Here is an 8,901-nt window from a genome sequence, read left to right as displayed (position 1 = left end):
TTCATGGATATCCCTTTCAAACCCTAATCTTGTCATGTTCTTTTCAAAGTCGCAAGCATTCAAGTCATAAAATAAACCAATTGCAAAACAAATTTCAAACCATTTCAATTCATTTCACATCATTCTAAACCATCACATTTGATTCTACAAAAAAAAAGGTACAAGTCTTGACATTTTTGACCAATTGTTGACTTTGGTCAACAGTTGACTTTTTGGTCAACATTGACCAAAGTCAATCCAAAATCCAAAAGCCCAAAATTCTCACCACAATCATCAATCATTTGTCCATTTACAAGAAAAATGCAAATAAAATTGAATTTTAACCAATTGTTGACTTTGGTCAACAATTGACTTTTTGGTCAACTTTGACCAAAGTCAACCCAAACTCCAAAAAACCCTAAACTTCACCCATGCCGTCAAGTCCATTATCTCGTGAATCAGTTAATATTCAACCTCAAAATACGATAAGGAATGGCACTAGCAACAACACAGTAGCAAACTCGATGAGTGCTCTTTCTTCACCTTTGACTTCTGCTGCCAAGAATGATGGAACAGTTGCTTTGGTTAAATCTGGCTCCGAAATTGTCAAGACTACCCCTGCAGATGAATACTGCCAGCAGGCTTTGCTGTCCTTGATAGAAAAGGTCCCCATAAATGATTCTGTTCATCATGTGGTCACCAAAATCCTATCAACTTGTGTGAAACTATCGCAAAAGTTGATGACTCGATCTCTTTGATGTCAGCAGAATCTTCAGGAAATTGGCCGGATGATAGCATGACAAAGGATCTGTTTGTATTTTTTGCTTCCTCAAAGTTCAAACATGCATGCCGTGAACACCTCCATTTCTTAGCTGCACGGTGCAGTGTAGCACCTGCCCGCCTATTATCTAATTTTTTTTATAGATGAAGGTGTTCCTGCTGCAGTTCGGGTTGAAAGTCTTCAGTGCTATGCATTTCTATGTAGTCTGTCGCAAGATAAATGGCAAACTGAACTTTTGGCGAATTTCCTTCTATTCTTGTTCCATTGGCTGGTGATGATCAGACTGTAAGGGTTGCAAACTGATTGGAAAATACACAATCATCAAACCAAAGTTACCCTGCATAATTGAAGAAAATGAAAATGTGGATGAGATTGCTGGTACGTTCCAACAAGGCATTGGTCCAGAAGGAATGAATGAGTCCTTAATTTAAGTAGTGATTCCAATACCGTTAACCATGCTACAGATGCCATAGAATGATTGAGTCCCATTGTAAGTTCAGTTGCCACAGTTTGATGATGTTATTAGGAAGCTTGGTGTGAGAGCACGGTTTTGACTACGACCAAAAGCCATTCTGCATAAAACCGCCGAACCTGCAGAAACAGAACAAGTTAAAGGAAAATGCATTAATGTTTAATTTGTCGGCTTACCGATGGAATCGCGCCCTACACGTCCTTCAAATGAATTTCATGATGGAATTAACAATTCATAGGCATCAAACCGGGCTGGTCAAAACAACATCCAATCTGCAAAATAGCTAGCATGGCTGATTTCGTTTCCTTCCAGTCCATATATCTCTAGCCGGACCGTGTTTCAGTTCACTCAACCAAGTCATATTCATAACAGAGCCATAACTAAGTTTGAAAGCAACCAGTCAAAAGTGTGATCTTTGATCTTTAGCGCAAACACATTCATGAGCAAATTTGTAAGGCCTGAGGAATGGAAACGGACGATTTTCATAAACTGTCGCCGACCTGTTTTGGACCATATATTATTCTTACAGCATACGTGAATAAAATTGAAAAAAAACCAAAAACAATGCTTCCCATGTTGTTCTTTGAGAAGCCTTTGCTCTGGTAATGCATCTTGATGCTGAAAGGAAGGTGACATGTTATCAGTCTTGAAGCATTAAATGATAGAGATGCTCATTTTACTGATCAGAGTTCTATGAGTGGCATGGTAAATCCGTCTTTCAGGGATACATGGACTGATGAATATGGGATAAATAGGCATTTTAATCCTAATCAGCGTGTAGGTACATTGGAAGACCAGTTCTTGTCTTGAATGGGACAAAACTTTAATAATTTTTATGTGGCAGACCATCTAATGTTGTAGAAGCTGCAGGCTGAACGACTTCATCAGCAGCAGCCAGATGGTGGATTCGCTTGCGGCGGGGATGAGCGGGTTGAATTTTGAAGATACCGGTGATGATGATAATTATGAGTTTGGTAAAGGGGATTTCACTGAACATGCTTGCCGCTATTGTGGGGTGTCTAATCCAGCTTGCGTCGTTAGGTGCAATGTACCTTCGTGTCGCAAATGGTTCTGTAATTCTAGGGGAAACACTTCTGAATCGCACATCGTTAATTACCTGGTTCGGGAAAAGCATAAGGAAGTCTGGCTGCACAAAGATAGTCCACTTGGAGAGGAAATTCTTGAATGCTACAACTGTGGATGCCGTAATGTGTTTCTCCTTTGATTTATTTCTGCAAAGACAGAAAGTGTAGTTGTTATTCTTTGTCGTGAACCTTGTTTGAGTGTCAATGCTTTGAAGGATATGAATTGGGACCTTAGTCAATGGTGTCCCTTGATTGATGATAGGTGTTTCTTGCAGTGGCTCGTCAAGATCCCATCTGAACAAGAGCAGTTAAAGGCACGTCAAATAAGTGCACAACAAATAAATAAGGTGGAAGAACTGTGGAAGACAAACCCTGATGTTTCGTTTGAAGACCTTGAGAAGCCTGGTGTAGACGATGAGCCTCAGTCTGTGGCTTTGAAATATGAAGATGCATGTCAGTACCAAAATGTATTTGCACCTCTCTTTAAGCTTGAAGCTGATTATGAAAAGATGTTGAAAGAATCACAAAGTAAGGACAACGTTACAATTCGATGGGATTTTGGTCTCAATAAGGAACGTGTTGCATATTTTGTATTTCCAAAGAAAGATAATGAGTTACGGCTCGTACCTGGTGATGAGCTACGTTGGCGCTATTCCGGTGAGGCTGCACATCCTTCTTGGCAGTCAATGGGTCATGTGATTAAGCTAACTGCACAAGAGGAGGTTGCGTTGGAACTTCGGGCTAGCCAGGGGGTTCCAGTTGATGTCAATCATGGTTTTAGTGTTGATTTTGTTTGGAAAAGTACCAGCTTTGATAGGATGCAAGGAGCTACGAAAACTTTTGCTATTGATGAGACAAGTGTCAGCGGGTAAATATGTCACCACTTACTGGGTCATGAAGTTGAGGTTCAGATGGTGCGTAATGCATTGCCTCGTCGCTTTGGTGCTCCAGGGCTTCCGGAACTGAATGCATCACAAGTTTTTGCTGTCAAGAGTGTTTTTTAGAGGCCTATTAGTTTGATTCAAGGACCACCTGGTACTGGTATTACTGTAACATCAGCAGCACTTGTATATCACATGGCCAAACAAGGCCAGGGACAGGTTTTGGTTTGTGCACCCAGTAATGTAGCCATGGACCGGTTGGCTAAAAATAAGTGCTACTGGATTGCAGGTTGTGAGGCCATATGCAAAGTCAAGGGAAGCTGTGAGTTCACCTGTTGAGAATTTAACTCTTCACTATCAGGTTCGACATCTTGACACATCCGATAAGAGTGAACTTCATAAGTTACAACAGCTGAAGGATGAACAAGGAGAACTTTCTAGCAGTGATGTCTCATTACACTTTAAGAGGTTTCCTAGACACTGCAGCACAGTTTGTTGTTGCTGCTGTCACTGGATACTTTCATTCTATAGCATGTGCAGCAAATTCAAAAGGTGTTGACGGGAGTTTACAGGATATTCTTTCGCCTTTTAACACTATGGTCCAACCATGGAGCTATTGCAGAAGTTCAAATGGCCCTAACAAAAGGATTTTCCCTAGTTAATATCAACACCTGGCTAGTTGTTCTGCCTCAAATAATTGCCAGGATACACTCTAATAACCATGCCGTGAGAGAGTTGATACAACCACTGTTGGTTCGAATTGGGCAAAACCATCCACGGGCTCTCATGTATCCTTTGCTTGAATTCTTATGCCCGACACATCTGTAAAGTTCTGGCTGATGCAGGCACAAGGATCATTTTGTTAGAAAATTTGTTGCTGGAGCTGCTCCGTTTCATTGAAGATTTTCTTATAGAAGGAAAAGTTATATCAAAATACATAGTACCTACTGAGACCTCATCTGATATTGATTTCAGAAATGATTGTTTTCTCGATGGCGTAGACACATCATGTTCTAAAGAAGCTACGGATGAGCAGTTGGTAGCGGCGGGTATTATACTAGCATCAAATATGTCGCGCCAACGCTTTCTATGCACAGGAAATATGCCACTATCGAGTAACACATTAGGGAGGCTCCCATCTGGAACATTATGGCAGCAGTTCATCATACTTCCCCACCTCTTTCTTGCAAACATCAAACAACACATATTATATTAAAGTGAATTCGCAGCACTGAATAGCCTTTTACCGGCGGTAAAAAGTCCACAAGCAACAAAAGGAATTGAAACATTTTCAAAAAAGAAAGTACAAGGTACATGTTACCTTTTTCAGAATAAGCACCAAAACAGGATAGACAAACTGGCAGCACCAAAAGCACTTCCAAGTCCAACACCCCTTTGATCTCAACGGCTAATTCAAGAGACCTTAGCAGTGTGACTATAAAAGAGAGGCCACTGCTCACTAACGAGGAGAGCTGAAAAAACCCTAATTGTGAAGAGAACATTGACGGCTACCATTCAAAACGACAACAAAGGAGAGGAGAAAGAGATTTTCGAAATATCTCTCTCTGCAACAGTGTTCACACAGAAAAATAACCCTCAATACTCCACGCTTCAGCTGTAAAAAACCACTAATCCCTTAAGCTCTCCTCCGCCACCCTTGTTGCAACCACAAAGGTTACAACCGGAACCGTCATATCACAACTCGACGTTCTTCCGGCAACAACATCAACATTCAACTCAGTTCCGTTACCGAGTTCCGTTACCGGCAGCAACAACAACGCAAAGCGGTGGCAACCTTGGTATTTCGGTAACTCATGCTCGAACTCTCCTTTTTTCCGTGTGTTGTTTTCATGTGCATCATTTGATTTTTTTTTTCTTTTACGTTAAATCTTCGTTTCATATACTGTTGCTACTGTTACTGTTATTGCTACTGTTATGTTTGTTATTTAATTATATTCAGCGTCTGTTTATTATATTTATAGTAATGCAGGCAATATTTGAATAACAAAATAGTTCTAGCCCAGTGGTAGAAATGTTGTTTGTTAAATCCTAGGTTGGGGGTTCGATCCTTGGTTTTCAGCTTTTTTTCATTTTAACATACTTTCTATTTTTTTACTAGTTTTTATTATTATTACCATTTTTATTTTAAACCTTTTATTTATTTTTATTTTTATTTCTTCTCTTTTTTTAAACACTTGTTGATTTTAATGTTAAACATCGATTTTTAATTTATGGATTTGACAATTTTCTTGTTATTTATCCATGATTATTTTTATCGATATATTGATAGTATTTCGCCGCGTTTCGATTAATCGCATATGACATTTCAATTGTTGTCAATATGTGCAAACCGGCTTTGAGCACATTATTTAGGTTTTGTGTGTCCCTCAATTTCCATCCGTACAAATCCCGATTTTACCTTCTTTTTTCGATTTAATTTTTAAGTGTCTTGTAAATATAACTTGTTGTGTTATTTTCACATAGCTTACTCTTGGGCTTCCTTACAATGAGACATGTCCCTTGCACTTACACTCATACATTGTTTAATGCTTCATTATTTCATTCTTCGATCATTTGATTCGATTATATACTTGTTTATATCTTAATTGTTTGATTAACTGTGGCCTACTTGTATGGTGTATGAGGCATGTATTATTATTGTTTGTTTGCCATGAACAACCCCCATTCATAACAAATGTATCCCTCTCCCATGAAATGTATAATATTCTTTCATTCTTTATTCATCTGTTAATACAAGAAGTAAAATGAACATTAACGATAACCATTTCAAAACAAGACCAAAACCTCGATCCAACGTCGAGTAATCATTTTTCAAAACCTAACAGAACCAGCACGTATTCATCCACCCTTTTGTAAGTCGATTGCTTTATGCATCGCCATCAACCTTGTAAGTCGACTGCTTTATGCATCGCCATTAACCTTGTAAGTCGATTGCTTCATGCATCGCCATCTACCCTTATCCCTAACACTTCTCCTCGCTCCATTCGTCGATTCTTGTTCCGATTAGGTAGCACCCATTAGATAGAACCCTTTGTATGATAACATAGGTAGGATTCCCATATTCCTTTGCATGCTAACATTAGGTAGATATTCCCATTTGTAAATCCTAAACACTTAAGTATACATTACATGACAACTCTAGGGCAGAGCTTCCCCATTTCTTCTAGACCTTTCCGAGCGTCTCCGATCTTGTGGCATGTAGTCCGTCCTATTGCAAAAAGGTAACTGCCTAAGACTCGATTCAGCGAGCTGCGACACCTACTGCTAGGACGCGAACACATTGCCCACTCTCCTTTGACACAACTGGTGTCCTCCTTTGTAAGTCCATGTTCAGATGGCAACCCCTATGTAGGGGAACTACATCGCCCTGATCCTTGTTCCAGACGAGGTATGTAGGCAGGAGGTCGTGCGAGACCTCTCCGGGCACTTTTCCCTTTTTTGTGTGTGTTTGTCTGACAGTTGCTAGGCTCGAGTTCCCGACTCCTTAGCGATTTGTTGTTTGTTTGTGCTTGTTGTGTGCTTGGAAGCTGATGTAAGTCCATCGAGTGGCATTCGGGTTCCAGTGTGGGTTTGTTGGGTTCGGATGCTGATGTAAGTCCAGTGATTGGCAGTCGGGCTCCACGTTTGCCCTTTTGTGTGTGTTTTGGTTCGGATGCTGATGTAAGTCCAGTAATTGGCAGTCGGGCTCCATGTTTGCCACCTTTTTGTGTGTAGGTGTCTTGTTTGTTTGGCGTGCGTGAGCCGAACTACGGCAACTCTGATTCTCATGTTCAGATGAGATACGTAGGCACAAGATGCGATGTCTTGCCGAGTTTGACTAACGACTAACAACTAATCCTTGTTTTCTTTCGCCCTCGTTGTGATCCTTTCTCTCGCCCTCGTTGCGATCGAGACTTTCCCTTTCTCTTGCCCTAGTTGCAATCGAGACCTTTGTTCCCGTAGTTAGTTTGAACTACGTTTTGCTCTGATTCTCATTCCCGATGAGATACGTAGGCATAAGACGCGATGTCTTAGCGAGCACACATATCCCTTTCACCCATAGGTAGCCGAGCTACGAAGACTCTGATTCTCATTTCAGATGAGATACGTATGCAGTGGATGCGATATCTGTGCGAGTCATTTTTCTCTTGACCCTTTTAGTAAATAGTACATTAGATAAACTCACACCCTTTAGACAAGAAACAACAAGAGTGGATCCCGTAGAGTACTACGGATGCGTAGGGGTGCTAATACCTTCCCTTCGCATAATCGACTCCCGAACCCAAGATTTGGTTGCGAGACCTTGTCTTTTCCTTTTCTTTCTCCAGGTTTACTTCGAGCGTTTCCTTTCCCTCTTTTGGGATAAATAACGCACGGTGGCGACTCTTCTGTCATTTCTTTCTCGCCGTTTGTTTTTTTTTTCGCACACCGTATTTTTCGGGTTGCGACAGCTGGGGACCTGGTTTCCCTAAGCGAGTCCCTCCTAGCTTTTGTAGGTTTCTTGTTTGTTGGGTGTTTATTCTTTTGTACAGTTATTTATTTTCAGCATTTACCTGCTTTACCTTATTGCATTCATGTACATATGTTTGTTGTATCTGTGGGTTCTGTGGGTTGTCTATTTGTTGGGATGGGATATTTTATGAGAGATAAGCCCACTACCCAGGCTTGAGTGTACACATAGGTTTTAGAGTGGATGTTCATGAGGCTTGCGTAGCATGTTGCTACGTTAAGTCGTTCGTGAAGAACCACACCCAGACGAGGTTTCTCTTGGATATATTATGTCCTACGGATGTTCCGTAACGACATGATGTTCCTCTAGAAATTGTCGACTCTGGTGACCATTTTCCGAGAACTCAGTCGAGGCCTCTCCTCCGAGACGTGATTATGTTAGCTCTGGTGGGCGCATTCTCGCTGATCAATCCGAGGACCCCGAGACTGGGGACTTGCTTTAGGATGTCCTGTTGAGGGGAGTCAGCAGAGGTTTTTTATCCCGTAATAATGCCAAACCTTCAGTGGTAAACGTATTATTCTCGACTGAAGGGCTGAAGCTGACAAACTTCTGTTCTTAGAACCTACCTGTGAGGGGAGGGTTTGATCTCTACAGATACGGTTTCTGCTAGTGGTGTTGTGATGGTGACTTTGGTTCGGCCAAATTTATGGACGTTTATTTCTGGGACGCCGGAGTTCTGTCCGTGGTTTATCAGCGGGTTCCGTTTATTTCGGATCCCTGGGCTGAATCTGTGGGTGCTCACTCAGATGGTGACTCAGTTCTCCAGACATGGGTTCAGATGCCAGTTCCCCAGATGACTTTGGGTTTCAGATGAATTGTGACTCCGAGTTCAAGCCGAAGCTTTGACCCTGTGCCTTGAGACGCACAGCCTGACCAGTCATGTTGCATCATTTGCATCATAGCATGTTTATTTTCAAAAAAATAATAATGCATGAAAAAAGAAAAAGTTAACTCGCATGTGCATATCCTTTTCAGGATCATTCATGATAAAATAGCATCCGCATCATATGCATATCATGCACATATCATCCTTGCATTGCAGACATGCTTGGGAGAGACTTCTCACTCTGGGTTTTGACTGAGACGGGATTGTTGATCATCGTCCGCACCGCAACCAGATTGAATCATCAGAGGAGTATGGATCAAGTCCAAGCTGAGTTGGCTGAGATGAGGGCAGAACATGGCCCAGTTCA

General features: G+C 41.3%; 1 pseudogene; it reads left to right on the top strand.

Moving 5' to 3' along the window:
• The first annotated feature begins 410 nt into the window (after positions 1-410).
• Positions 411-4,098, top strand: LOC127079436 (regulator of nonsense transcripts 1 homolog; annotated as a pseudogene).
• Positions 4,099-8,901: the final 4,803 nt, after the last annotated feature.

This window comes from Lathyrus oleraceus, chromosome 5 (genome assembly GCF_024323335.1).
Source record: "Lathyrus oleraceus cultivar Zhongwan6 chromosome 5, CAAS_Psat_ZW6_1.0, whole genome shotgun sequence".
Lineage (NCBI taxonomy): Eukaryota > Viridiplantae > Streptophyta > Magnoliopsida > Fabales > Fabaceae > Lathyrus > Lathyrus oleraceus.
This window is presented reverse-complemented; position numbering and strand designations above follow the sequence as displayed.